General features: G+C 36.0%; 1 long non-coding RNA gene across 1 annotated transcript; it reads left to right on the forward strand.

Annotated features, from left to right (window-relative positions):
• The first annotated feature begins 572 nt into the window (after nt 1-572).
• LOC112408080 (uncharacterized) lies at nt 573-5570 on the forward strand. The gene is made up of 3 exons (XR_003004878.1): nt 573-759; nt 1194-1263; nt 5096-5570. It is a non-coding gene; the product is annotated as an uncharacterized LOC112408080 (long non-coding RNA).
• The last annotated feature ends 949 nt before the right edge of the window (nt 5571-6519 follow it).

Below are 6519 nucleotides of genomic sequence, written 5' to 3' on the forward strand. Positions count from 1 at the left end.
CATATAATATGTGCTCCATAAGGTATGATAATGGAACAACAACTAGGCAGCATGTTATGTGAGTGGCTTTGCAAGTTCTCTACATGATGTGCCAGGCTCAGTGCTAGGCAGTGGAGTTCCTAAAGGTGAACAAATTCTTCCCTTAGGTAATTAGCAGACTACAGAGGACATGGAATATGTGCACAGTTTATGAGAATGAGATCTCCACCTTATGTAAGGAAAATATGTAATACTTTCAGAGTCTATGGCTAACTGCTCTTAAAAACAGGACAACAGGCCCCAAATGGAGTCACTTATGCTAAGCCCCACATCCCAAACCAAGACTTAATTACAGTTTTGGCTCTCCCAAAAATGGAATCTCAAACCAGTTTATCAGGAATTGCCTGATCAGCACTAGTTAATCTGCCTGATAGACCCCTGTCCTCCCCTAAACGAAAGTAATGTTGCAATAACCAACCTTCTTTTTACCTAATATAACTTCCTTGTTTCTGCTTCCTTCTGCCTACAAAATTCTCTCATTTTGTACATTCCCTTCGAGCTCCTTTCTATCTCCTAGGAGGGATGCTGTCCAATCGAATTAATTTTTGCTTAAACAAGCTCTTAAAAAATTTAATATGCCTCAGTTTATCTTTTAACAGCTCTGGTGTGAGAAGAGGGAACTTAAGGAGACCCCCCCCAAAGGCCCCAAGAAGCAAAAGCAACCAGACTTGGTTACCTGCTGAGCCCTTGAACTCTGCTTTCCCGGTGCCTCTGGAGGTGGTGAGTAAGTCTCTCTCAGATTGTAGCTCTGCAGCTTTTCCTTGAGTTTCCAGATTTTATTAGAGCATTTTTTTTTTCTTGACTGAGTCCAGAAACTCACCAAAATCAGATTATCTGACTTAGAAACCAGACTTGGTCTGCAATTTGACTGGGTCCAGCTTAGAAACTGGACTGAGGCTAGAGTCAGACTGGGTCTGACTTAAGTTGTTCTGAGTCCGCTTGGGACCTCAGGTGAATAAAATATTGTTTTAGGGCTGGACAAATAGGCTCACCTTACCAAAGATAATCTTGAATCACAGTGGCCACAGTGGAGAACTTTTAACCTAGATAATATTATCATTTTTATCATAGAAAAAAAGGGGTCTCAGCCAAATATTCATCATAAAGCATAGAGGGAAAATGATTTTTCCTCCTCTAAAATTTTTGGTGACCAGGATGGGACCAGCTGGGACACCCTACTCACTGCAGACAGGATCCTAGGAAAACTGGCAGAAGCCATCAAAGGTAAGAATTCTTACCAAAGTCAGCTCTGTCATCTCTGTCTCCATCTGTGGTGCCTGGTTAACAGAGGAAGGTAAAATTCCACTTTCTCCCTTCCTTTCCAAATTCAGATTGGAAGGCAGAAAACATTTATAAGAATTAGATCTTTAAATTGTGAATTTACTTTTGAGTACACATTGGTTGTAGATCCCTTCTTTCCCAAGGACAGCCATTGCCTTCTTGTTTGTCTACCTTTTGTCCTGAGAACTTGGCTTGGCAACAGCCAAGTTGGGGTCCCCAAAAATTTTGGCTGGGAAGAAATGTGGGTTGCACTGCATGTGCGGCCAGGGTCCTACCCCTGTTGTCTGCTTTCATGGGAATTGTCTGAGGCTTTCTTTCTTTTGGTTATCTTTGGGAGTGTCTCTGGATCTTGGGAGGATAATATTTTTTGCACTCTTTGGGAATGCCTCTTGTCCTCATGGGGTTGTTCAGTACTGCTAGGAATATGTACTGTTTGTCCAGCTGAAACCTGATAAGATATTCAAAAGGAATTTTTTTTTTTTTTTAGTAGCTCTATGGTAGGAAATTGGCCAAATTGGAATTTGACATTCAGAGCCTGATGGGACCTTTTTTTAGGCTTTCTCCTCTAAGCTAAAATGAAACTATATAGCCAGAGTGAAAGAAATATTCTGAAGGCTTTGTGGAAGGATTTACTAAAACACTCCACAGACACACAGCTCTAAATCTAGAACATAGGATCTTTTGATTTCCATCTTAGTTGAAGGTCTTCTCCCTGATGTAAAGAAGGGAATTGAGGATAGTATAGTTGGATGGGTGGGACGGCCTCTGTATCATTCAGGTTGCTACCCAATTCTTTGAGGAATTAAAGACAACTGTACTTGTCTTACAAATCAAGCCTTTGTAAGAACAAAAGTGAAGATATAGAAATAATTCAAAGCCCTCTTTTCCTTTCTACCAATGCCCAAATGTACCCTTTTGATCTCAGAAGGTTTGCAGATACTGTAAACCTTCTGGACTTAAGGAACAAAAGCCTTTGGTGCAGCTTCCATTCTTTCTTTGTGCCTTTGAGATATAAATATTCTACATAGTCTTCTCTAGGAAGCAAGGGAATTCTTATCAGAAGGAGAAAAAAAAGAGAAAAGACTATTTTTAAAATTAGAACTATGAAAAATTTTAAAAGTGTCTTTTACAAATATTATTAAAAAGCTATCTGAGCAGGTAGACTTAATTTATTCCATCTGCCAGAAACACAATGGACCCAACTGTTCTTTTATAAACTAGTGAGTTTCATATTATCATATCTGCTTCATGGCTAAAATTTTTAAATGAAAGCTAGAAGATCTCTGTTTGCCTCTTTATGTTTTTGTGTATCTGTATATGTTTGCTATAGATAGTAATTTTTTTGTACCTCTGAATGGTATTTCCAAAATTATTTTTTAAAGGCTCTAGTTAATTGGCTTAAAGATGAACAAGCATTATATAAATCAAGTATACTGTCAGAAATATAGACTAATCCATAAGTTTTTCCACATTCAAGAGATCTAGGATAATATTTGGTATACTACTACTTTTAGTATAAACAGGTTTAATAGAAGTCAAATAAGATCTTATTATATCTGTTGCAAATATTTCAGCAAGAAAAATAACTCAGTATGATGACATTTTTATGTTTTTATAAGTAAGTTAAGTGTGAATGAGATAAGAGCTTTTGGGTGAACTCCTTAGGAATAATTATATTTTAGGAATATCTACTTAAAAATAATCTCTCTGACCACAAGGACCTACTATATAGCACAGGGAACTATACTCAATACCTTGTAATAACCTATAATGGAAGAGAAGGTAAAAAAAGAATATATATATATAATATGTATGTATATATATATGTGTATATTTTATATATATACATATACATATCTGTTTATATAGACATATATAACTGAATCACTTTGCTGTACACCTGAAACTAGCACATTATAAATCAACTACATTTCAATAAAAAAATTTAAAAATCTCTCCAGATTCTGGTAACTTGAAGTTTAGATTTGTGCTAAATTAAGTTAAAAGATGAAAGTTTATTGAATAGTTAGGTCATTCCCAAATCAAACAGGATACTGAAACATTAATTACTGAATATTGGCTTCCTTTTACCAAGAAACTAAAGGGATTTAGGACTATCAATAAATATGTTCGGTTCCACACAGATATTTTCTATAAGAAAGCACGTTTTTAGAAATTATTACTGTTATTTATGTTTGCCAATCTACAGAATGCTAATGTAGAAGTTCATAATTGCTTACTTCTTAGTTTTCACTAGAAATTAAGGTTTTTAAGAGTTGAGTATTTGAATTTAAACATGTAATTAAAGCTACTCGAAATAATACGGGAAAAATTTCAGTATACAGTAGCAAAGTAGGATGTGTGTTTTCAGTAAAAGAAGGTATGAGGAATAGAACTGCATTTTGTTAAGGGAAAAGAAAGTAATTTTGTCTTAGAGATAGTTGTTTCTGGATGGAAAAAAAGAACAAACTAATATGGATACTAATATGGATACAGAAAGTTATGGAAAGTTTATGGAAAAGGAACCGTGAGAAAAGAATTTTGTGCCTGGTCAGGATTGGGTAAGTTTAGAATAAATTTAACTGAATAAATTTTAAAAAGTAAGCTGGTGCAAAACCAGAATTTTTTTTTTTTTCTCTTTTAAGAGGTCAGTTTTCGTAACATATTGATCTGCTTTTGATAACAGATTGTAAAGTTTATTTTACCTTTAATGAGTAATCTGTTATAACTTTCTGTATTTGCCTTTGAAATCTTTTGTTATCACTTTGGTTAAGTGAATAACTATTGATTCACAGTGCCCTATGATCCTATTTGACCACATGTTTTGAAAATTTTTGATATTTTTGATAACAAATTTCCCAAATCAAATTTTAATGTAGTTCCTTTGACCTCTAGCCAACTTTGGGATGCTTCAAAGGACCCTTGAAACATCCCAAAGAGAGCTATAAACTAATTAGGTTTATTTAGTATGTTAAATTACATGGGAAGCATTGTCAAATGAGTAATAAATCTTCTTAGGTTATACTGTATGAGTCAATGTTATTAATTTTTTAATAATTAATATTCTAGAAATTATATGGAATTCCTAAAAATCGGATATGTCCTGGTAAAATGTTATCAGTCATAATTTTAGTCATTATTTTAAAATATTGTATGTCGCAGCAGTAATCAAGTTTCTGTGTCAATTGCATTGTAAGCAAGTCTTTTTTTTTTCCTTTTGGTTGCACCAGGTCTTAGTTGTGGCAGGCAGGCTCCTTTAGTTGCAGCTCAAGGGCTCCTTTAGTTGCGGCTCACTGGCTCCTTAGTTGTGGCACATGGGCTCCTTATACGTGGCATGTGAAGTCTTAGGTGCGGCGTGCATGTGGGATCTAGTTCCCTGGTCAGGGATTGAACCCAGGCCCCCTGCATTGGGAGCACAGAGTCTTAACCACTGCACCAACAGGGAAGTCTCTGTAAGCAGCTCTTTAACCATGCCTTCTGTGGTCTTTCATCATTCATAGACAGTTATTGTTTTACTCTGATGTTTTGCAAAAATGCTTCCTCTTCGAGAAGCTCCTTAGCAAGGACATTTTGACAAGTACAGGTTTCTGAAAACTTTTAGATCATACTGCTGAACTGGGTAAGAAATTAAGAATTCTAATGGTAAACCTGATGGCGTCATAAAACTGTTAATGAAAAGGATTAGTTATATAGGACTGTGTGAACTGGTGAATATGTTTATAATTTTTATGGTTTCTGTCTAAAATATTAGTAGCTTTTAATCTGTGTTTTCCAGATATAAGGAAACCCTTCCCTTCAAGCTAATTATGAGTTACAGCAACTTGGTAAATTATATGTTTGTAAGCAGAATTGAAACATTTATCTTTGCTCTACTTGATTCCTCCAGAGACTGGAAACTCTTCGGTTGCCAGCAACTTTAAAAATCAGGTAAATTAGGAAAGCCATCTCCTAGCAGGTGCAGAAATCTCGAAGTATTTTGGGGACCTTGAAAAGGGAGGAATTCACCCAAATATGTAGATAACTCAGGTGAAATCATTGACAGGCCTTTGCCATGGCTTTCCTGGCCTTGAGACGCCTTTTAAAAATTCAATCCGAGGTGCCAAATAATACGTTCCAGCAAAGCCAATTTCAAATGAGCCTGTTTGATTAATTACACTTCTGTAAATCATCAGGCCAAGATTTTTGAAGCCAGGATTATTTAGCAAACAAATTAGTCTTAATTTGGCTATATTTGGTAGAAATGAGGGTAATTTTAGAGAGAAAAAGATCATGTTTCTGTGGAGAGTAAATTCAAGTTTTGTTAATTGAGGTCTATATTTACTAAGAGCCACTTCCCAAATAGCTCCTTATTACTATATTCTTGTAAATTTTAGCTGAATCATTAAAAGGAACTCTAGTTTGTTTCTGAAGTTTTTCTCATTAATCATCTTTGGATGAAGATCATATGCCCCATGACCTGCAACCAGGAGATTATGCATACTGGAGAAGACATCATTTAAGACTGTCTCCAACCTAGATGGTAGGACCCTTATCAGGTCCTCTTCACTAGCTCATGCACAGTGAACCTGAAGGGAATTGACTCTTGGATTAATATTTCCACTTAAAAAGGGCCCCTGAAATGGACTGGCCTATACAGAGCACTGCTGACCTCAAAATCACCTTAAAACAATGCTCAAACCGAGGAGAAACTACCAGACCACGATGGTAAGAAGAAGACATCTAAAGTAGACATCTAAAGTAGACAGCTGATCCAAGATGCCAAACCCGGCCTGTGTACCAGTTACTTTGATAATTGCTTACACTTGCTTATGAACTAAACGTATTTCACAATCTTAAGCAGAGTTAAAATTAATTGAATTGTTGAGTTTACGGTCAGTTACCTATATCCAGTACTTCTGGTTACCTTGGTGGATTTCTCCACTCCAAGGCTCTAATTGGATGGCCCTTAGGAAATTATTCTAGAAGAAAGAAGTTATAGTTCTGTTTGGGCCACTATTGATATTACTGGATGGGACTCCCTCACTTGGTCAATCAATCATAGTTGCTCTGACCCTTGCCATAAATATAAAAGGCCCCCCTTATGTTGGGAACAATTCAACCATACTAAGGGTAGCCAGGCTAAATAATACAAGGAAATGTCTCTGGGTGCCTTATGAACAATGCCAGTATATCATTTCCTTTAAAGGTAAGGATTGGTAT

The sequence above is a fragment of the Neophocaena asiaeorientalis genome, unplaced genomic scaffold (genome assembly GCF_003031525.2).
Source record: "Neophocaena asiaeorientalis asiaeorientalis breed wild unplaced genomic scaffold, Neophocaena_asiaeorientalis_V1.1 scaffold327, whole genome shotgun sequence".
Classification (NCBI taxonomy): domain Eukaryota; kingdom Metazoa; phylum Chordata; class Mammalia; order Artiodactyla; family Phocoenidae; genus Neophocaena; species Neophocaena asiaeorientalis.